The sequence below is a fragment of the Camelina sativa genome, chromosome 8 (genome assembly GCF_030686135.1).
Source record: "Camelina sativa cultivar CO46 ecotype springtype chromosome 8, ASM3068613v1".
NCBI classification, from domain to species: Eukaryota; Viridiplantae; Streptophyta; class Magnoliopsida; order Brassicales; family Brassicaceae; genus Camelina; species Camelina sativa.
This window is the reverse complement of record NC_141887.1, coordinates 15,290,637-15,315,205: the sequence shown is the minus strand read 5'-3', so window position 1 is coordinate 15,315,205 and position 24,569 is coordinate 15,290,637.

The window sequence follows — 24,569 nt, the reverse complement described above, 5'->3', positions numbered from 1 at the left end:
CATCTCTCCTTTGAATCCCTTGTGTGCCTAACGGCTCTATGCCTTTGTTCTCCTATATTAAGATGTGTAATTTCTCATATATGTAACATATCACAACATTATTCAATAAGAGAATCCGATTTCCCCTCTTTTACCTTGTGTTCTTGTTCTAGCTTCAATGTAGATAGTTTAGGGAATCGGTTAGAGGCTGCCCTTAAGGCAGCCTATTCTCTTCCCAAATCTCACCTAAAGTCTTCTTATTTACTCTTTCATAAAGCCTAGATTACTGATTCTTAATCCTCCTCTCCTAAGTACACAAACTCTTAGTGTTGTGTTACTAGAACAAGGATAAGTCTCAAACTAGTGCTTCTCCTTGATAGGATCCGCTTACTCTCTAGTATTTGGGTTCTATCTAGCCTAGTTTATGAGGAGTTCATCACAAGTTGATGTTCTCTTCTTTCCCTTGAGAATGAGTTAGTTTGTTGTGGGTAAAGGGGGATTCATTCACCAAGTGTTTGTCTACCCTCTCTTGTGAGCTTTGTCTCATAAATCCCAACAGTCTAAAAACTCCAAATTCAACCCGAACTCTTATAATTAGTCAAATGCATTTGATTGCTACATATTTTGACCCTATAAACAGTAACAAATCTGTTTACTGCGTCGAATCAATGTTTTCTCAGTTTTAGCCTGTTTCGGGACAAAATGGGTGTAAGTGTTGTCTAAACATTCCAAATTCAACCCGAACTCTTATAATTAGTCAAATGGATTGGATCGTTACATATATTGACCCTATAAACAGTAACAAAACTGTTTACTGCTTCGAATTAATGTTTTCTCGGTTTTAGCCTGTTTTCTCGGCTTAAGCTTGTTTTGGGATAAAAGAGATTTAAGTGTTGCCTAAACACTTCAAATTCATCCCAAACTCTTACAGTTATTCAAATGCATTCAATTGTCACACATTCTGAACCTAGAAACAGTAACAAAGCTGTTTACTGCTTCGAATCAATGTTTTCTCTGTTTTAGCCTGTTTCGGGACAAAATGGGTATAATTGTTGTCTAAACACTTCAAATTCATCCCAAGCTCTTACAATTAGTCAAATGCATTGGATTGTCACACATTCTGACCATAGAAACAGTAACAAAGCTGTTTACTACTTCAAATCAATGTTTTCTCGGTTATAGCTTGTTTCAGGACATAATGGGTATAATTGTTGTCTAAACACTTCAAATTCAACCCGAACTCTTATAATTAGTCAATTGCATTGGATTATTATACATTCCGACCCTAGAAACAGTAACAAAGCTGTTTACTGCTTTGAATCAATGTTTTCTCAGCTTTAGCCTCTTTCGGGACAAAATGGGTATAAGTGTTGTCTAAACACTCCAAATTCAACCCGAACTCTTATAATTAGTCAAATGCATTGGACTGTTACAAATATTGACCCTATAAACAGTAACAAAACTGTTTACTGCTTCGAATCAATGTTTTCTCGGTTTTAGCCTGTTTTCCCGGCTTAAGTTTGTTTTGGGATAAAAGAGGTTTAAGTGTTGTCTAAACACTTAAAATTCATCCCAAACTTTACAATTATTCAAATGCATTCGATTGTCACACATTCTGACCCTAGAAACAGTAACAAAGCTGTTTACTGCTTCGAATCAATGTTTTCTCTGTTTTAGCCTGTTTTCTCGGTTTAAGCGTGTTTTGGGATAAAACAGGTTTAAGTGTTGTCTAAACACTCCTAATTCATCCAAAACTCTTACAATTAGTGAAGAGCATTGGATTGTCACACATTCTGACCCTAGAAGCAGTAGCAAAGCTGTTTACTGCTTTGAATCAATGTTTCCTTGGTTTTAGCATGTTTCAGGACAAAATGGGTATAAGTGTTGTCTAAACACTTCAAATTCATCCCAAACTCTTACAATTAGTCAAATGCATTGGATTGTCACACATTCTAACCATAGAAACAGTAACAAAGCTGTTTACTACTTCAAATCAATGTTTTCTCGGTTATAGCTTGTTTCAGGACATAATAGGTATAATTGTTGTCTAAACACTTCAAATTCAACCCGAACTCATATATTTAGTCAGTTGCATTGGATTATTATACATTCCGACCCTAGAAACAGTAACAAAGCTGTTTACTGCTTTGAATCAATGTTTTCTCAGTTTTAGCCTGTTTTGGGACAAAATGGGTATAAGTGTTGTCTAAACACTCCAAATTCAACCCGAACTCTTATAATTAGTCAAATGCATTGGACTGTTACATATATTGACCCTATAAACAGTAACAAAACTGTTTACTGCTTCGAATCAATGTTTTCTCGGTTTTATCCTGTTTTCCCGGCTTAAGTTTGTTTTGGGATAAAAGAGGTTTAAGTGTTGTCTAAACACTTAAAATTCATCCCAAACTCTTACAATTATTCAAATGCATTCGATTGTCACACATTCTGACCCTAGAAACAGTAACAAAGCTGTTTACTGCTTCGAATCAATGTTTTCTCTGTTTTAGCCTGTTTTCTCGGTTTAAGCGTGTTGTGGGATAAAACAGGTTTAAGTGTTGTCTAAACACTCCTAATTCATCCAAAACTCTTACAATTAGTGAAGAGCATTGGATTGTCACACATTCTGACCCTAGAAGCAGTAGCAAAGCTGTTTACTGCTTTGAATCAATGTTTCCTTGGTTTTAGCATGTTTCGGGACAAAATGGGTATAAGTGTTGTCTAAACACTTCAAATTCAACCTGAACTCTTATAATTAGTCAATTGCATTGGATTATTATACATTCCGACCCTAGAAACAGTAACAAAGCTGTTTACTGCTTTGAATCAATGTTTTCTCAGTTTTAGCCTGTTTTGGGACAAAATGGGTATAAGTGTTGTCTAAACACTCCAAATTCAACCCGAACTCTTATAATTAGTCAAATGCATTGGATTGCTATATATTTTGACCCTATAAACAGTAACAAATCTGTTTACTGCTTTGAATCAATCTTTTCTGGGTTTTAGCCTGTTTCGGGACAAAATGGGTATAAGTTTTGTCTAAACACTCCAAATTCAACCCGAACTCTTATAATTAGTCAAATGCATTGGATTGCTACATATTTTGACCCTATAAACAGTAACAAATCTGTTTACTGCTTCGAATCAATGGTTTCTCGGTTTTAGCCTGTTTCGGGACAAAATGGGTATAAGTGTTGTCTAAACATTCCAAATTCAACCCGAACTCTTATAATTATTCAAATGGATTGGATCGTTACATATATTGACCCTATAAACAGTAACAAAACTGTTTACTGCTTCGAATCAATGTTTTCTCGGTTTTAGCATGTTTTCTCGGCTTAAGCTTGTTTTGGGATAAAAGAGGTTTAAGTGTTGCCTAAACACTTCAAATTCATCCCAAACTCTTACAGTTATTCAAATGCATTCAATTGTCACACATTCTGACCCTAGAAACAGTAACAAAGCTGCTTACTGCTTCGAATCAATGTTTTCTCTGTTTTAGCCAGTTTCGGGACAAAATGGGTATAATTGTTGTCTAAACACTTCAAATTCATCCCAAACTCTTACAATTAGTCAAATGCATTGGATTGTCACACATTCTAACCATAGAAACAGTAACAAAGCTGTTTACTACTTCAAATCAATGTTTTCTCGGTTATAGCTTGTTTCAGGACATAATGGGTATAATTGTTGTCTAAACACTTCAAATTCAACCCGAACTCTTATAATTAGTCAATTGCATTGGATTATTATACATTCCGACCCTAGAAACATTAACAAAGCTGTTTACTGCTTTGAATCAATGTTTTCTCAGTTTTAGCCTGTTTTAGGACAAAATGGGTATAAGTGTTGTCTAAACACTCCAAATTCAAAACGAACTCTTATAATTAGTCAAATGCTTTGGACTGTTACATATATTGGCCCTATAAACAGTAACCAAACTGTTTACTGCTTCGAATCAATGTTTTCTCGGTTTTAGCCTGTTTTCCCGGCTTAAGTTTGTTTTGGGATAAAAGAGGTTTAAGTGTTGTCTAAACACTTAAAATTCATCCCAAACTCTTACAATTATTCAAATGCATTCGATTGTCACACATTCTGACCCTAGAAACAGTAACAAAGCTGTTTACTGCTTCGAATCAATGTTTTCTCTGTTTTAGCCTGTTTTCTCGGTTTAAGCGTGTTGTGGGATAAAACAGGTTTAAGTGTTGTCTAAACACTCCTAATTCATCCAAAACTCTTACAATTAGTGAAGAGCATTGGATTGTCACACATTCTGACCCTAGAAGCAGTAGCAAAGCTGTTTACTGCTTTGAATCAATGTTTCCTTGGTTTTAGCATGTTTCGGGACAAAATGGGTATAAGTGTTGTCTAAACACTTCAAATTCAACCCGAACTCTTATAATTAGTCAATTGCATTGGATTATTATACATTCCGACCCTAGAAACAGTAACAAAGCTGTTTACTGCTTTGAATCAATGTTTTCTCAGTTTTAGCCTGTTTTGGGACAAAATGGGTATAAGTGTGTTGTCTAAACACTCCAAATTCAACCCGAACTCTTATAATTAGTCAAATGCATTGGATTGCTACATATTATGACCCTATAAACAGTAACAAATCTGTTTACTGCTTTGAATCAATCTTTTCTCGGTTTTAGCCTGTTTCGGGACAAAATGGGTATAAGTGTTGTCTAAACACTCCAAATTGAACCCGAACTCTTATAATTAGTCAAATGCATTGGATTGCTACATATTTTGACCCTATAAATAGTAACAAATATGTTTACTGCTTTGAATCAATCTTTTCTCGGTTTTAGCCTGTTTCGGGACAAAATGGGTATAAGTGTTGTCTAAACACTCCAAATTCAACCCGAACTCTTATAATTAGTCAAATGCATTGGATTGCTACATATTTTGACCCTATAAACAGTAACAAATCTGTTTACTGCTTCGAATCAATGGTTTCTCGGTTTTAGCCTGTTTCGGGACAAAATGGGTATAAGTGTTGTCTAAACATTCCAAATTCAACCCGAACTCTTATAATTATTCAAATGGATTGGATCGTTACATATATTGACCCTATAAACAGTAACAAAACTGTTTACTGCTTCGAATCAATGTTTTCTCGGTTTTAGCATGTTTTCTCGGCTTAAGCTTGTTTTGGGATAAAAGAGGTTTAAGTGTTGCCTAAACACTTCAAATTCATCCCAAACTCTTACAGTTATTCAAATGCATTCAATTGTCACACATTCTGACCCTAGAAACAGTAACAAAGCTGCTTACTGCTTCGAATCAATGTTTTCTCTGTTTTAGCCAGTTTCGGGACAAAATGGGTATAATTGTTGTCTAAACACTTCAAATTCATCCCAAACTCTTACAATTAGTCAAATGCATTGGATTGTCACACATTCTAACCATAGAAACAGTAACAAAGCTGTTTACTACTTCAAATCAATGTTTTCTCGGTTATAGCTTGTTTCAGGACATAATGGGTATAATTGTTGTCTAAACACTTCAAATTCAACCCGAACTCTTATAATTAGTCAATTGCATTGGATTATTATACATTCCGACCCTAGAAACATTAACAAAGCTGTTTACTGCTTTGAATCAATGTTTTCTCAGTTTTAGCCTGTTTTAGGACAAAATGGGTATAAGTGTTGTCTAAACACTCCAAATTCAAAACGAACTCTTATAATTAGTCAAATGCTTTGGACTGTTACATATATTGGCCCTATAAACAGTAACAAAACTGTTTACTGCTTCGAATCAATGTTTTCTCGGTTTTAGCCTGTTTTCTCGGCTTAAGCTTGTTTTGGGATAAAAGAGATTTAAGTGTTGCCTAAACACTTCAAATTCATCCCAAACTCTTACAGTTATTCAAATGCATTCAATTGTCACACATTCTGAACCTAGAAACAGTAACAAAGCTGTTTACTGCTTCGAATCAATGTTTTCTCTGTTTTAGCCTGTTTCGGGACAAAATGGGTATAATTGTTGTCTAAACACTTCAAATTCATCCCAAACTCTTACAATTAGTCAAATGCATTGGATTGTCACACATTCTAACCATAGAAACAGTAACAAAGCTGTTTACTACTTCAAATCAATGTTTCCTCGGTTATAGCTTGTTTCAGGACATAATAGGTATAATTGTTGTCAAAACACTTCAAATTCAACCCGAACTCATATATTTAGTCAGTTGCATTGGATTATTATACATTCCGACCCTAGAAACAGTAACAAAGCTGTTTACTGCTTTGAATCAATGTTTTCTCAGTTTTAGCCTGTTTTGGGACAAAATGGGTATAAGTGTTGTCTAAACACTCCAAATTCAACCCGAACTCTTATAATTAGTCAAATGCATTGGACTGTTACATATATTGACCCTATAAACAGTAACAAAACTGTTTACTGCTTCGAATCAATGTTTTCTCGGTTTTATCCTGTTTTCCCGGCTTAAGTTTGTTTTGGGATAAAAGAGGTTTAAGTGTTGTCTAAACACTTAAAATTCATCCCAAACTCTTACAATTATTCAAATGCATTCGATTGTCACACATTCTGACCCTAGAAACAGTAACAAAGCTGTTTACTGCTTCGAATCAATGTTTTCTCTGTTTTAGCCTGTTTTCTCGGTTTAAGCGTGTTGTGGGATAAAACAGGTTTAAGTGTTGTCTAAACACTCCTAATTCATCCAAAACTCTTACAATTAGTGAAGAGCATTGGATTGTCACACATTCTGACCCTAGAAGCAGTAGCAAAGCTGTTTACTGCTTTGAATCAATGTTTCCTTGGTTTTAGCATGTTTCGGGACAAAATGGGTATAAGTGTTGTCTAAACACTTCAAATTCAACCCGAACTCTTATAATTAGTCAATTGCATTGGATTATTATACATTCCGACCCTAGAAACAGTAACAAAGCTGTTTACTGCTTTGAATCAATGTTTTCTCAGTTTTAGCCTGTTTTGGGACAAAATGGGTATAAGTGTGTTGTCTAAACACTCCAAATTCAACCCGAACTCTTATAATTAGTCAAATGCATTGGATTGCTACATATTATGACCCTATAAACAGTAACAAATCTGTTTACTGCTTTGAATCAATCTTTTCTCGGTTTTAGCCTGTTTCGGGACAAAATGGGTATAAGTGTTGTCTAAACACTCCAAATTGAACCCGAACTCTTATAATTAGTCAAATGCATTGGATTGCTACATATTTTGACCCTATAAATAGTAACAAATATGTTTACTGCTTTGAATCAATCTTTTCTCGGTTTTAGCCTGTTTCGGGACAAAATGGGTATAAGTGTTGTCTAAACACTCCAAATTCAACCCGAACTCTTATAATTAGTCAAATGCATTGGATTGCTACATATTTTGACCCTATAAACAGTAACAAATCTGTTTACTGCTTCGAATCAATGGTTTCTCGGTTTTAGCCTGTTTCGGGACAAAATGGGTATAAGTGTTGTCTAAACATTCCAAATTCAACCCGAACTCTTATAATTATTCAAATGGATTGGATCGTTACATATATTGACCCTATAAACAGTAACAAAACTGTTTACTGCTTCGAATCAATGTTTTCTCGGTTTTAGCATGTTTTCTCGGCTTAAGCTTGTTTTGGGATAAAAGAGGTTTAAGTTATTAGAATGTACCAAGGAGGAGAGAGGAGAGGCCGGTAAGGCCGAGCCTTGGAAGAAGAGAAGAAAGGCCGGAAAGGCCATGTAAAGGCCGGTAAGGCCATGTCCGTGTCCGTGAGCGGCCATGTCCGTGTCCGTGAGCGACCATGTACCGTGTCCGGTACCATGTACCGTGTCCGTGAACGGACCCATGTCCGGTGAGCGGCCAGTTAGGCCGTGGACACATTGAAGAGAAGGCCCGTCCGTACAGGCCCGTCCGTACAGGCCCGTCCGTACAGGCCCGTCCGTACGATGAAGAGAAGGCCCGCCCGTACAATGAAGAGAAGGCCCGTCCGTACAATGAAGAGAAGGCCCGTCCGTACAATGAAGAGAAGGCCCGTCCGTACGGTCGTGCTCTTAGGGCTGCTCTCGGTCCATGTGATGGAAAGGCCGAAGTTTGAGTGGCTTAGGAGAAGGAAAACGAGGCCTTACAAGAGAGAGAGGCCCATCTCACAAGGAAAAGGAAGGAAGAAGGAAAAGGAAGGAAGGGAGATTCACGTGTGCTTTTGGTTAGGTGAAGGAAGAGAGAAGTCGCTCTCTTCTTCCTCTACTCGAGACAAACGGCTACAAGTCACTTTCATACCTTCCCCTTCTCTCTTTGTGTCTAACGGTCATATGACCTTGTTTTTCCTATATTAAGATGTAATCTCTCATATGTAACAAAAAAAAAAAAAAAAAATATCACAATATTATTCAATAAGAGAATCCGATTTCCCCTCTTTTACCTTGTGTTCTTGTTCTAGCTTCAATGTAGATAGTTTAGGGAATCGGTTAGAGGCTGCCCTTAAGGCAGCCTATTCTCTTCTCAAATCCACCTAAACTCTTCTTATTTACTGCTTTACTTAGCCTAGATTACTGATTCTTAATCCTCCTTCTCCTAAGTACACAAACTCTAAGTGTTGTGATACTAGAAGAGGATAAGTCTCAAACTAGTGCTTCTCCTAGTTAGGATCCGCTTACTCTCTAGTATTTGGGTTCTATCTAGCTTGTTTATGGGGAGTTCATCACAAGTTGATGTTCTCTCCTCCCCCTTGAGAATGAGTTAGTTTGTTGTGGGTAAAGGGGGATTCATTCACCAAGTGTTTGTCTACCCTCTCTTGTGAGCTTTGTCTCATAAATCCCAACATGGTATCAGAGCAGGTTCTGTTCTTGGTGATTCAAACTCATTCTCAATGTCGTTTTCTTAGGAGTTAGCTTAGTTAAAGTTTTAATCCTAGCTTAGGTGTTAATTCGCTTAGCTTAGTTCTTTAAAGCTTTAATTTTGCTTTTGTTGTTAAATCGATTCTCTAGCAGCTCATTGTTGAGTAAGCTTGGTCTCTTGTCTTGTTAGAATTTGTAGACCAAGTGTGTGAAAGAAATCGATTTTAAAACCTCATCTTTAGGCTTACCGATTTGGTGAAAGCTTGGGTTTAAATGAGGTGGTGATGAACCAAGGAGCAAATCGGTTTTGTTCTTGGTAAGGATTCACGTTTTTGTGTGCTTGTATGAGCCACGAAATTCCTAGGATTTAGTTCTCTTAAGATTTAGTTAATTTTCCTTTAAAGGTTTAATTTTGCTTTTGTTAAATTTCCTTTAAAGTTTAATTACTAAATCACTTCTTCTTCATCTCAAGGTTGAGAAAGCTTTGTTTCTGGTCATATGGTGTGTCCAGGTTCGAGTTTGAGGAAGAGAGAGTTCTTGTTTTTAGCATGTATGGCCCGCTTGGTCAAATAGATTCAAGTTGGTCCAAGATGCATTCTTTTAACCAATGGACAAAAGGTTGTTCCAAAGGTGTTTCTTCTTTTATTTGAATTTTTGAACATGGAAAGCATCTTCTATATGCTATTTCGTGATCCTTGAAGGCATTAGACTCTTGGAGAACACCTGTTTAAGTGATTCTACCATGAGAAGTGTCCTAAACCTTTGGAGAAACTAATTTTCCATAAGGTCCATGTGTTTCAGCCATTAAAGCACCAAAAGAGATTGTCTTCTTGGTTGTTCTTGGCTGTCAAAGCTTCTTTCAACTCAAGAAAACAGAGTTAAACTCTGTCCATAAGAACTCTTGAGCAGATTCTCTATTCTACTCTCCATTCATCTTATACTACCGCCAATACTCTCCCTTATACTCTCACTTTCTATTCTCCATATATACTCTTATTAATTCTCTAAATTCTCTATTTAATTTCAGTAATATTCTCTATACTCTAATCTCTAACAATCTCTTGTTTAGAATCTGTTCCATTGATTTTTGGTTTCAGTTTCAGCATTGAAGATTGTGTGGAGCTCGCTCACTATCTCAAGGAGAAGAAGTGGCGAGGTTGAAGGCTACAAGATAGCCATGTAAGAGCGCAGCACAATGCCTGGAGTTAGAACCAAGGGCCACCAAGTCTTTGTTAAGCTGGTGGAAGGTGATGAATCAGTCCAAGAGCATGTGTGTTAGTGCCAGGTCGTTGATCGGATGTGCACAATGGTCTTTAGGAAAGGTGATGCACAAGGTTTCAACTGTTGATTGGATGTGCACAAGAACGGTGATGCACAAGGCTTCAACTGAGGTGATGAGGTTTCAGCCCATCATCAAGTAAAGGTTACGGGGGAGATCAAGTGACTTCAGACCGTACCTCACAGATTCTGCTCGGCCACAAGCAAAAGTCTTTACTTAAAGCTCAGCCGAAGCGTCTCAAAGATCGACTCGGACGAAACCCTTCCACTGCGATTCGGCTTCCGCGTTCTTCATTAAAGTTCGAGACCACAGAGTCATCTTGCCAGTGGAAGTGGAATCATACCAATCCGAGCAGCCGTTCGAAAGTTATGTCCGATTCAGTGGGCATGTGTCAGTCTGACAAATAAAACTGACCGGGTTTAAAACCATGGTTAGAGGAGCGGTCTCAAGGAGGAATTCCAAACCGCAACAGTGATCAACTCTCTCCCTCCTATCCATCAAAACACCATAAAGGCTGTGCTCTAAACTCTTCTCTATTTTAATTCATAAATTCATTACCTTAGCTTCATTACTAGTCTTTAGTCTTTAATATGTTCTCTTAAATTGTCACACTTTTAGAAATTTTCTTTGATATTCCTCATAGCAAACACTTATTCTTTTCTTCTTTATCACTTGTTTAAGGGGTAAAGGAGACTATGAGAGCCTCAAAGAAATTCTAAAGGCGCAAGGATGGAGATCATAAGGAATGTGCTAAAGGCAAGGTGGGCTAAGGAGTAGGAGCGGTTCAAATCATGAAGAGAAGGGAGCTAGTTCTTTGCAAACCAAGGTCAAGGGACATCATGGATAGTGGAGTCTATACTCTTTTTCCCTTAACAAAGTTTTATCCCAAGAGGTTTTCTTTGTTGAGTTTTTTAATGAGGTAGATGACACTAGTCCACCCTTGATCTTTGGTCCCCATGGTGTCCCACCGATCAAGCGTGCGGGGGAGTATTAGAATGTACCAAGGAGGAGAGAGGAGAGGCCGGTAAGGCCGAGCCTTGGAAGAAGAGAAGAAAGGCCGGAAAGGCCATGTAAAGGCCGGTAAGGCCATGTCCGTGTCCGTGAGCGGCCATGTCCGTGTCCGTGAGCGACCATGTACCGTGTCCGGTACCATGTACCGTGTCCGTGAACGGACCCATGTCCGGTGAGCGGCCAGTTAGGCCGTGGACACATTGAAGAGAAGGCCCGTCCGTACAGGCCCGTCCGTACAGGCCCGTCCGTACAGGCCCGTCCGTACGATGAAGAGAAGGCCCGCCCGTACAATGAAGAGAAGGCCCGTCCGTACAATGAAGAGAAGGCCCGTCCGTACAATGAAGAGAAGGCCCGTCCGTACGGTCGTGCTCTTAGGGCTGCTCTCGGTCCATGTGATGGAAAGGCCGAAGTTTGAGTGGCTTAGGAGAAGGAAAACGAGGCCTTACAAGAGAGAGAGGCCCATCTCACAAGGAAAAGGAAGGAAGAAGGAAAAGGAAGGAAGGGAGATTCACGTGTGCTTTTGGTTAGGTGAAGGAAGAGAGAAGTCGCTCTCTTCTTCCTCTACTCGAGACAAACGGCTACAAGTCACTTTCATACCTTCCCCTTCTCTCTTTGTGTCTAACGGTCATATGACCTTGTTTTTCCTATATTAAGATGTAATCTCTCATATGTAACAAAAAAAAAAAAAAAAAATATCACAATATTATTCAATAAGAGAATCCGATTTCCCCTCTTTTACCTTGTGTTCTTGTTCTAGCTTCAATGTAGATAGTTTAGGGAATCGGTTAGAGGCTGCCCTTAAGGCAGCCTATTCTCTTCTCAAATCCACCTAAACTCTTCTTATTTACTGCTTTACTTAGCCTAGATTACTGATTCTTAATCCTCCTTCTCCTAAGTACACAAACTCTAAGTGTTGTGATACTAGAAGAGGATAAGTCTCAAACTAGTGCTTCTCCTAGTTAGGATCCGCTTACTCTCTAGTATTTGGGTTCTATCTAGCTTGTTTATGGGGAGTTCATCACAAGTTGATGTTCTCTCCTCCCCCTTGAGAATGAGTTAGTTTGTTGTGGGTAAAGGGGGATTCATTCACCAAGTGTTTGTCTACCCTCTCTTGTGAGCTTTGTCTCATAAATCCCAACATAAGTGTTGCCTAAACACTTCAAATTCATCCCAAACTCTTACAGTTATTCAAATGCATTCAATTGTCACACATTCTGACCCTAGAAACAGTAACAAAGCTGCTTACTGCTTCGAATCAATGTTTTCTCTGTTTTAGCCAGTTTCGGGACAAAATGGGTATAATTGTTGTCTAAACACTTCAAATTCATCCCAAACTCTTACAATTAGTCAAATGCATTGGATTGTCACACATTCTAACCATAGAAACAGTAACAAAGCTGTTTACTACTTCAAATCAATGTTTTCTCGGTTATAGCTTGTTTCAGGACATAATGGGTATAATTGTTGTCTAAACACTTCAAATTCAACCCGAACTCTTATAATTAGTCAATTGCATTGGATTATTATACATTCCGACCCTAGAAACATTAACAAAGCTGTTTACTGCTTTGAATCAATGTTTTCTCAGTTTTAGCCTGTTTTAGGACAAAATGGGTATAAGTGTTGTCTAAACACTCCAAATTCAAAACGAACTCTTATAATTAGTCAAATGCTTTGGACTGTTACATATATTGGCCCTATAAACAGTAACCAAACTGTTTACTGCTTCGAATCAATGTTTTCTCGGTTTTAGCCTGTTTTCCCGGCTTAAGTTTGTTTTGGGATAAAAGAGGTTTAAGTGTTGTCTAAACACTTAAAATTCATCCCAAACTCTTACAATTATTCAAATGCATTCGATTGTCACACATTCTGACCCTAGAAACAGTAACAAAGCTGTTTACTGCTTCGAATCAATGTTTTCTCTGTTTTAGCCTGTTTTCTCGGTTTAAGCGTGTTTTGGGATAAAACAGGTTTAAGTGTTGTCTAAACACTCCTAATTCATTCAAAACTCTTACAATTAGTGAAGAGCATTGGATTGTCACACATTCTGACCCTAGAAGCAGTAGCAAAGCTGTTTACTGCTTTGAATCAATGTTTCCTTGGTTTTAGCATGTTTCGGGACAAAATGGGTATAAGTGTTGTCTAAACACTTCAAATTCAACCCGAACTCTTATAATTAGTCAATTGCATTGGATTATTATACATTCCGACCCTAGAAACAGTAACAATGCTGTTTACTGCTTTGAATCAATGTTTTCTCAGTTTTAGCCTGTTTTGGGACAAAATGGGTATAAGTGTTGTCTAAACACTCCAAATTCAACCCGAACTCTTATAATTAGTCAAATGCATTGGATTGCTACATATTTTGACCCTATAAACAGTAACAAATCTGTTTACTGCTTTGAATCAATCTTTTCTCGGTTTTAGCCTGTTTCGGGACAAAATGGGTATAAGTGTTGTCTAAACACTCCAAATTGAACCCGAACTCTTATAATTAGTCAAATGCATTGGATTGCTACATATTTTGACCCTATAAATAGTAACAAATCTGTATACTGCTTTGAATCAATCTTTTCTCGGTTTTAGCCTGTTTCGGGACAAAATGGGTATAAGTGTTGTCTAAACACTCCAAATTCAACTCGAACTCTTATAATTAGTCAAATGCATTGGATTGCTACATATTTTGACCCTATAAACAGTAACAAATCTGTTTACTGCTTCGAATCAATGTTTTCTCGGTTTTAGCCTGTTTCGGGACAAAATGGGTATAAGTGTTGTCTAAACATTCCAAATTCAACCCGAACTCTTATAATTAGTCAAATGGATTGGATCGTTACATATATTGACCCTATAAACAGTAACAAAACTGTTTACTGCTTCGAATCAATGTTTTCTCGGTTTTAGCATGTTTTCTCGGCTTAAGCTTGTTTTGGGATAAAAGAGGTTTAAGTGTTGCCTAAACACTTCAAATTCATCCCAAACTCTTACAGTTATTCAAATGCATTCAATTGTCACACATTCTGACCCTAGAAACAGTAACAAAGCTGCTTACTGCTTCGAATCAATGTTTTCTCTGTTATAGCCTGTTTCGGGACAAAATGGGTATAATTGTTGTCTAAACACTTCAAATTCATCCCAAACTCTTACAATTAGTCAAATGCATTGGATTGTCACACATTCTAACCATAGAAACAGTAACAAAGCTGTTTACTACTTCAAATCAATGTTTTCTCGGTTATAGCTTGTTTCAGGACATAATGGGTATAATTGTTGTCTAAACACTTCAAATTCAACCCGAACTCTTATAATTAGTCAATTGCATTGGATTATTATACATTCCAACCCTAGAAACATTAACAAAGCTGTTTACTGCTTTGAATCAATGTTTTCTCAGTTTTAGCCTGTTTTAGGACAAAATGGGTATAAGTGTTGTCTAAACACTCCAAATTCAAAACGAACTCTTATAATTAGTCAAATGCTTTGGACTGTTACATATATTGGCCCTATAAACAGTAACCAAACTGTTTACTGCTTCGAATCAATGTTTTCTCGGTTTTAGCCTGTTTTCCCGGCTTAAGTTTGTTTTGGGATAAAAGAGGTTTAAGTGTTGTCTAAACACTTAAAATTCATCCCAAACTCTTACAATTATTCAAATGCATTCGATTGTCACACATTCTGACCCTAGAAACAGTAACAAAGCTGTTTACTGCTTCGAATCAATGTTTTCTCTGTTTTAGCCTGTTTTCTCGGTTTAAGCGTGTTTTGGGATAAAACAGGTTTAAGTGTTGTCTAAACACTCCTAATTCATTCAAAACTCTTACAATTAGTGAAGAGCATTGGATTGTCACACATTCTGACCCTAGAAGCAGTAGCAAAGCTGTTTACTGCTTTGAATCAATGTTTCCTTGGTTTTAGCATGTTTCGGGACAAAATGGGTATAAGTGTTGTCTAAACACTTCAAATTCAACCCGAACTCTTATAATTAGTCAATTGCATTGGATTATTATACATTCCGACCCTAGAAACAGTAACAATGCTGTTTACTGCTTTGAATCAATGTTTTCTCAGTTTTAGCCTGTTTTGGGACAAAATGGGTATAAGTGTTGTCTAAACACTCCAAATTCAACCCGAACTCTTATAATTAGTCAAATGCATTGGATTGCTACATATTTTGACCCTATAAACAGTAACAAATCTGTTTACTGCTTTGAATCAATCTTTTCTCGGTTTTAGCCTGTTTCGGGACAAAATGGGTATAAGTGTTGTCTAAACACTCCAAATTGAACCCGAACTCTTATAATTAGTCAAATGCATTGGATTGCTACATATTTTGACCCTATAAATAGTAACAAATCTGTTTACTGCTTTGAATCAATCTTTTCTCGGTTTTAGCCTGTTTCGGGACAAAATGGGTATAAGTGTTGTCTAAACACTCCAAATTCAACCCGAACTCTTATAATTAGTCAAATGCATTGGATTGCTACATATTTTGACCCTATAAACAGTAACAAATCTGTTTACTGCTTCGAATCAATGTTTTCTCGGTTTTAGCCTGTTTCGGGACAAAATGGGTATAAGTGTTGTCTAAACATTCCAAATTCAACCCGAACTCTTATAATTAGTCAAATGGATTGGATCGTTACATATATTGACCCTATAAACAGTAACAAAACTGTTTACTGCTTCGAATCAATGTTTTCTCGGTTTTAGCATGTTTTCTCGGCTTAAGCTTGTTTTGGGATAAAAGAGGTTTAAGTGTTGCCTAAACACTTCAAATTCATCCCAAACTCTTACAGTTATTCAAATGCATTCAATTGTCACACATTCTGACCCTAGAAACAGTAACAAAGCTGCTTACTGCTTCGAATCAATGTTTTCTCTGTTATAGCCTGTTTCGGGACAAAATGGGTATAATTGTTGTCTAAACACTTCAAATTCATCCCAAACTCTTACAATTAGTCAAATGCATTGGATTGTCACACATTCTAACCATAGAAACAGTAACAAAGCTGTTTACTACTTCAAATCAATGTTTTCTCGGTTATAGCTTGTTTCAGGACATAATGGGTATAATTGTTGTCTAAACACTTCAAATTCAACCCGAACTCTTATAATTAGTCAATTGCATTGGATTATTATACATTCCAACCCTAGAAACATTAACAAAGCTGTTTACTGCTTTGAATCAATGTTTTCTCAGTTTTAGCCTGTTTTAGGACAAAATGGGTATAAGTGTTGTCTAAACACTCCAAATTCAAAACGAACTCTTATAATTAGTCAAATGCTTTGGACTGTTACATATATTGGCCCTATAAACAGTAACCAAACTGTTTACTGCTTCGAATCAATGTTTTCTCGGTTTTAGCCTGTTTTCCCGGCTTAAGTTTGTTTTGGGATAAAAGAGGTTTAAGTGTTGTCTAAACACTTAAAATTCATCCCAAACTCTTACAATTATTCAAATGCATTCGATTGTCACACATTCTGACCCTAGAAACAGTAACAAAGCTGTTTACTGCTTCGAATCAATGTTTTCTCTGTTTTAGCCTGTTTTCTCGGTTTAAGCGTGTTTTGGGATAAAACAGGTTTAAGTGTTGTCTAAACACTCCTAATTCATTCAAAACTCTTACAATTAGTGAAGAGCATTGGATTGTCACACATTCTGACCCTAGAAGCAGTAGCAAAGCTGTTTACTGCTTTGAATCAATGTTTCCTTGGTTTTAGCATGTTTCGGGACAAAATGGGTATAAGTGTTGTCTAAACACTTCAAATTCAACCCGAACTCTTATAATTAGTCAATTGCATTGGATTATTATACATTCCGACCCTAGAAACAGTAACAATGCTGTTTACTGCTTTGAATCAATGTTTTCTCAGTTTTAGCCTGTTTTGGGACAAAATGGGTATAAGTGTTGTCTAAACACTCCAAATTCAACCCGAACTCTTATAATTAGTCAAATGCATTGGATTGCTACATATTTTGACCCTATAAACAGTAACAAATCTGTTTACTGCTTTGAATCAATCTTTTCTCGGTTTTAGCCTGTTTCGGGACAAAATGGGTATAAGTGTTGTCTAAACACTCCAAATTGAACCCGAACTCTTATAATTAGTCAAATGCATTGGATTGCTACATATTTTGACCCTATAAATAGTAACAAATCTGTTTACTGCTTTGAATCAATCTTTTCTCGGTTTTAGCCTGTTTCGGGACAAAATGGGTATAAGTGTTGTCTAAACACTCCAAATTCAACCCGAACTCTTATAATTAGTCAAATGCATTGGATTGCTACATATTTTGACCCTATAAACAGTAACAAATCTGTTTACTGCTTCGAATCAATGTTTTCTCGGTTTTAGCCTGTTTCGGGACAAAATGGGTATAAGTGTTGTCTAAACATTCCAAATTCAACCCGAACTCTTATAATTAGTCAAATGGATTGGATCGTTACATATATTGACCCTATAAACAGTAACAAAACTGTTTACTGCTTCGAATCAATGTTTTCTCGGTTTTAGCATGTTTTCTCGGCTTAAGCTTGTTTTGGGATAAAAGAGGTTTAAGTGTTGCCTAAACACTTCAAATTCATCCCAAACTCTTACAGTTATTCAAATGCATTCAATTGTCACACATTCTGACCCTAGAAACAGTAACAAAGCTGCTTACTGCTTCGAATCAATGTTTTCTCTGTTATAGCCTGTTTCGGGACAAAATGGGTATAATTGTTGTCTAAACACTTCAAATTCATCCCAAACTCTTACAATTAGTCAAATGCATTGGATTGTCACACATTCTAACCATAGAAACAGTAACAAAGCTGTTTACTACTTCAAATCAATGTTTTCTCGGTTATAGCTTGTTTCAGGACATAATGGGTATAATTGTTGTCTAAACACTTCAAATTCAACCCGAACTCTTATAATTAGTCAATTGCATTGGATTATTATACATTCCGACCCTAGAAACAGTAACAAAGCTGTTTACTGCTTTGAATCAATGTTTTCTCAGTTTTAGCCTGTTTTGGGACAAAATGGGTATAAGTGTTGTCTAAACACTCCAAATTCAACCCGAACTCTTATAATTAGTCAAATGCATTGGACTGTTACATATATTGACCCTATAAACAGTAACAAAACTGTTTGCTGCTTCGAATCAATGTTTTCTCGGTTTTAGCCTGTTTTCCCGGCTTAAGTTTGTTTTGGGATAAAAGAGGTTTAAGTGTTGTCTAAACACTTAAAATTCATCCCAAACTCTTACAATTATTCAAATGCATTCGATTGTCACACATTCTGACCCTAGAAACAGTAACAAAGCTGTTTACTGCTTCGAATCAATGTTTTTTCTGTTTTAGTCTGTTTTCTCTGTTTAAGCGTGTTTTGGGATAAAACAGGTTTAAGTGTTGTCTAAACACTCCTAATTCATCCAAAACTATTACAATTAGTGAAGAGCATTGGATTGTCACACATTCTGACCCTAGAAGCAGTAGCAAAGCTGTTTACTGCTTTGAATCAATGTTTCCTTGGTTTTAGCATGTTTCGGGACAAAATGGGTATAAGTGTTGTCTAAACACTTCAAATTCAACCCGAACTCTTATAATTAGTCAATTGCATTGGATTATTATACATTCCGACCCTAGAAACAGTAACAAAGCTGTTTACTGCTTTGAATCAATGTTTTCTCAGTTTTAGCCTGTTTTGACACAAAATGGGTATAAGTGTTGTCTAAACACTCCAAATTCAACCCGAACTCTTATAATTAGTCAAATGCATTGGATTGCTACATATTTTGACCCTATAAACAGTAACAAATCTGTTTACTGCTTCGAATCAATGTTTTCTCGGTTTTAGCCTGTTTCGGGACAAAATGGGTATAAGTGTTGTCTAAACATTCCAAATTCAACCCGAACTCTTACAATTAGTCAATTGGATTGGATCGTTACATATATTGACCCTATAAACAGTAACAAAACTGTTTACTGCTTCGAATCAATGTTTTCTCGGTTTTAGCATGTTTTCTCGGCTTAAGCTTGTTTTGGGATAAAAGAGGTTTAAGTGTTGCCTAAACACTTCAAATTCATCCCAAACTCTTCCAGTTATTCAAATGCATTCAATTGTCACACATTCTGACCCTAGAAACAGTAACAAAGCTGTTTACTGCTTCGAATCAATGTTTTCTCTGTTTTAGCCTGTTTTCTCGGTTTAAGCGTGTTTTGGGATAAAACAGGTTTAAGTGTTGTCTAAACACTCCTAATTCATCCAAAACTATTACAATTAGTGAAGAGCATTGGATTGTCACACATTCTGACCCTAGAAGCAGTAGCAAAGCTGTTTACTGCTTTGAATCAATGTTTCCTTGGTTTTAGCATGTTTCGGGACAAAATGGGTATAAGTGTTGTCTAAACACTTCAAATTCAACCCGAACTCTTATAATTAGTCAATTGCATTGGATTATTATACATTCCGACCCTAGAAACAGTAACAAAGCTGTTTACTGCTTTGAATCAATGTTTTCTCAGTTTTAGCCTGTTTTGGGACAAAATGGGTATAAGTGTTGTCTAAACACTCCAAATTCAACCCGAACTCTTATAATTAGTCAAATGCATTGGATTGCTACATATTTTGACCCTATAAACAGTAACAAATCTGTTTACTGCTTTGAATCAATCTTTTCTTGGTTTTAGCCTGTTTCGGGACAAAATGGGTATAAGTGTTGTCTAAACACTCCAAATTCAACCCGAACTCTTATAATTAGTCAAATGCATTGGATTGCTACATATTTTGACCCTATAAATAGTAACAAATCTGTTTACTGCTTTGAATCAATCTTTTCTCCGTTTTAGCCTGTTTCGGGACAAAATGGGTATAAGTGTTGTCTAAACACTCCAAATTCAACCCGAACTCTTATAATTAGTCAAATGCATTGGATTGCTACATATTTTGACCCTATAAATAGTAACAAATCTGTTTACTGCTTCGAATCAATGTTTTCTCGGTTTTAGCCTGTTTCGGGACAAAATGGGTATAAGTGTTGTCTAAACATTCCAAATTCAACCCGAACTCTTATAATTATTCAAATGGATTGGATCGTTACATATATTGACCCTATAAACAGTAACAAAACTGTTTACTGCTTCGAATCAATGTTTTCTAGGTTTTAGCATGTTTTCTCGGCTTAAGCTTGTTTTGGGATAAAAGAGGTTTAAGTGTTGCCTAAACACTTCAAATTCATCCCAAACTCTTACAGTTATTCAAATGCATTCAATTGTCACACATTCTGACCCTAGAAACAGTAACAAAGCTGCTTACTGCTTCGAATCAATGTTTTCTCTGTTTTAGCCAGTTTCGGGACAAAATGGGTATAATTGTTGTCTAAACACTTCAAATTCATCCCAAACTCTTACAATTGGTCAAATGCATTGGATTGTCACACATTCTAACCATAGAAACAGTAACAAAGCTGTTTACTACTTCAAATCAATGTTTTCTCGGTTATAGCTTGTTTCAGGACATAATGGGTATAATTGTTGTCTAAACACTTCAAATTCAACCCGAACTCTTATAATTAGTCAATTGCATTGGATTATTATACATTCCGACCCTAGAAACATTAACAAAGCTGTTTACTGCTTTGAATCAATGTTTTCTCAGTTTTAGCCTGTTTTGGGACAAAATGGGTATAAGTGTTGTCTAAACACTCCAAATTCAAAACGAACTCTTATAATTAGTCAAATGCTTTGGACTGTTACATATATTGGCCCTATAAACAGTAACCAAACTGTTTACTGCTTCGAATCAATGTTTTCTCGGTTTTAGCCTGTTTTCCCGGCTTAAGTTTGTTTTGGGATAAAAGAGGTTTAAGTGTTGTCTAAACACTTAAAATTCATCCCAAACTCTTACAATTATTCAAATGCATTCGATTGTCACACATTCTGACCCTAGAAACAGTAACAAAGCTGTTTACTGCTTCGAATCAATGTTTTCTCTGTTTTAGCCTGTTTTCTTGGTTTAAGCGTGTTTTGGGATAAAACAGGTTTAAGTGTTGTCTAAACACTCCTAATTCATTCAAAACTCTTACAATTAGTGAAGAGCATTGGATTGTCACACATTCTGACCCTAGAAGCAGTAGCAAAGCTGTTTACTGCTTTGAATCAATGTTTCCTTGGTTTTAGCATGTTTCGGGACAAAATGGGTATAAGTGTTGTCTAAACACTTCAAATTCAACCCGAACTCTTATAATTAGTCAATTGCATTGGATTATTATACATTCCGACCCTAGAAACAGTAACAATGCTGTTTACTGCTTTGAATCAATGTTTTCTCAGTTTTAGCCTGTTTTGGGACAAAATGGGTATAAGTGTTGTCTAAACACTCCAAATTCAACCCGAACTCTTATAATTAGTCAAATGCATTGGATTGCTACATATTTTGACCCTATAAACAGTAACAAATCTGTTTACTGCTTTGAATCATTCTTTTCTCGGTTTTAGCCTGTTTCGGGACAAAATGGGTATAAGTGTTGTCTAAACACTCCAAATTGAACCCGAACTCTTATAATTAGTCAAATGCATTGGATTGCTACATATTTTGACCCTATAAATAGTAACAAATCTGTTTACTGCTTTGAATCAATCTTTTCTCGGTTTTAGCCTGTTTCGGGACAAAATGGGTATAAGTGTTGTCTAAACACTCCAAATTCAACCCGAACTCTTATAATTAGTCAAATGCATTGGATTGCTACATATTTTGACCCTATAAACAGTAACAAATCTGTTTACTGCTTCGAATCAATGTTTTCTCGGTTTTAGCCTGTTTCGGGACAAAATGGGTATAAGTGTTGTCTAAACATTCCAAATTCAACCCGAACTCTTATAATTAGTCAAATGGATTGGATCGTTACATATATTGACCCTATAAACAGTAACAAAACTGTTTACTGCTTCGAATCAATGTTTTCTCGGTTTTAGCATGTTTTCTCGGCTTAAGCTTGTTTTGGGATAAAAGAGGTTTAAGTGTTGCCTAAACACTTCAAATTCATCCCAAACTCTTACAGTTATTCAAATGCATTCAATTGTCACACATTCTGACCCTAGAAACAGTAACAAAGCTGCTTACTGCTTCGAATCAATGTTTTCTCTGTTATAGCCTGTTTCGGGACAAAATGGGTATAATTGTTGTCTAAACACTTCAAATTCATCCCAAACTCTTACAATTAGTCAAATGCATTGGATTGTCACACATTCTAACCATAGAAACAGTAATAAAGCTGTTTACTACTTCAAATCAATGTTTTCTCGGTTATAGCTTGTTTCAGGACATAATGGGTATAATTGTTGTCTAAACACTTCAAATTCAACCCGAACTCTTATAATTAGTCAATTGCATTGGATTATTATACATTCCGACCCTAGAAACAGTAACAAATCTGTTTACTGCTTCGAATCAATGTTTTCTCGGTTTTAGCCTGTTTCGGGACAAAATGGGTATAAGTGTTGTCTAAACATTCCAAATTCAACCCGAACTCTTATAATTAGTCAAATGGATTGGATCGTTACATATATTGACCCTATAAACAGTAACAAAACTGTTTACTGCTTCGAATCAATGTTTTCTCGGTTTTAGCATGTTTTCTCGGCTTAAGCTTGTTTTGGGATAAAAGAGGTTTAAGTGTTGCCTAAACACTTCAAATTCATCCCAAACTCTTACAGTTATTCAAATGCATTCAATTGTCACACATTCTGACCCTAGAAACAGTAACAAAGCTGCTTACTGCTTCGAATCAATGTTTTCTCTGTTTTAGCCAGTTTCGGGACAAAATGGGTATAATTGTTGTCTAAACACTTCAAATTCATCCCAAACTCTTACAATTGGTCAAATGCATTGGATTGTCACACATTCTAACCATAGAAACAGTAACAAAGCTGTTTACTACTTCAAATCAATGTTTTCTCGGTTATAGCTTGTTTCAGGACATAATGGGTATAATTGTTGTCTAAACTCTTCAAATTCAACCCGAACTCTTATAATTAGTCAATTGCATTGGATTATTATACATTCCGACCCTAGAAACATTAACAAAGCTGTTTACTGCTTTGAATCAATGTTTTCTCAGTTTTAGCCTGTTTTGGGACAAAATGGGTATAAGTGTTGTCTAAACACTCCAAATTCAAAACGAACTCTTATAATTAGTCAAATGCTTTGGACTGTTACATATATTGGCCCTATAAACAGTAACCAAACTGTTTACTGCTTCGAATCAATGTTTTCTCGGTTTTAGCCTGTTTTCCCGGCTTAAGTTTGTTTTGGGATAAAAGAGGTTTAAGTGTTGTCTAAACACTTAAAATTCATCCCAAACTCTTACAATTATTCAAATGCATTCGATTGTCACACATTCTGACCCTAGAAACAGTAACAAAGCTGTTTACTGCTTCGAATCAATGTTTTCTCTGTTTTAGCCTGTTTTCTTGGTTTAAGCGTGTTTTGGGATAAAACAGGTTTAAGTGTTGTCTAAACACTCCTAATTCATTCAAAACTCTTACAATTAGTGAAGAGCATTGGATTGTCACACATTCTGACCCTAGAAGCAGTAGCAAAGCTGTTTACTGCTTTGAATCAATGTTTCCTTGGTTTTAGCATGTTTCGGGACAAAATGGGTATAAGTGTTGTCTAAACACTTCAAATTCAACCCGAACTCTTATAATTAGTCAATTGCATTGGATTATTATACATTCCGACCCTAGAAACAGTAACAATGCTGTTTACTGCTTTGAATCAATGTTTTCTCAGTTTTAGCCTGTTTTGGGACAAAATGGGTATAAGTGTTGTCTAAACACTCCAAATTCAACCCGAACTCTTATAATTAGTCAAATGCATTGGATTGCTACATATTTTGACCCTATAAACAGTAACAAATCTGTTTACTGCTTTGAATCATTCTTTTCTCGGTTTTAGCCTGTTTCGGGACAAAATGGGTATAAGTGTTGTCTAAACACTCCAAATTGAACCCGAACTCTTATAATTAGTCAAATGCATTGGATTGCTACATATTTTGACCCTATAAATAGTAACAAATCTGTTTACTGCTTTGAATCAATCTTTTCTCGGTTTTAGCCTGTTTCGGGACAAAATGGGTATAAGTGTTGTCTAAACACTCCAAATTCAACCCGAACTCTTATAATTAGTCAAATGCATTGGATTGCTACATATTTTGACCCTATAAACAGTAACAAATCTGTTTACTGCTTCGAATCAATGTTTTCTCGGTTTTAGCCTGTTTCGGGACAAAATGGGTATAAGTGTTGTCTAAACATTCCAAATTCAACCCGAACTCTTATAATTAGTCAAATGGATTGGATCGTTACATATATTGACCCTATAAACAGTAACAAAACTGTTTACTGCTTCGAATCAATGTTTTCTCGGTTTTAGCATGTTTTCTCGGCTTAAGCTTGTTTTGGGATAAAAGAGGTTTAAGTGTTGCCTAAACA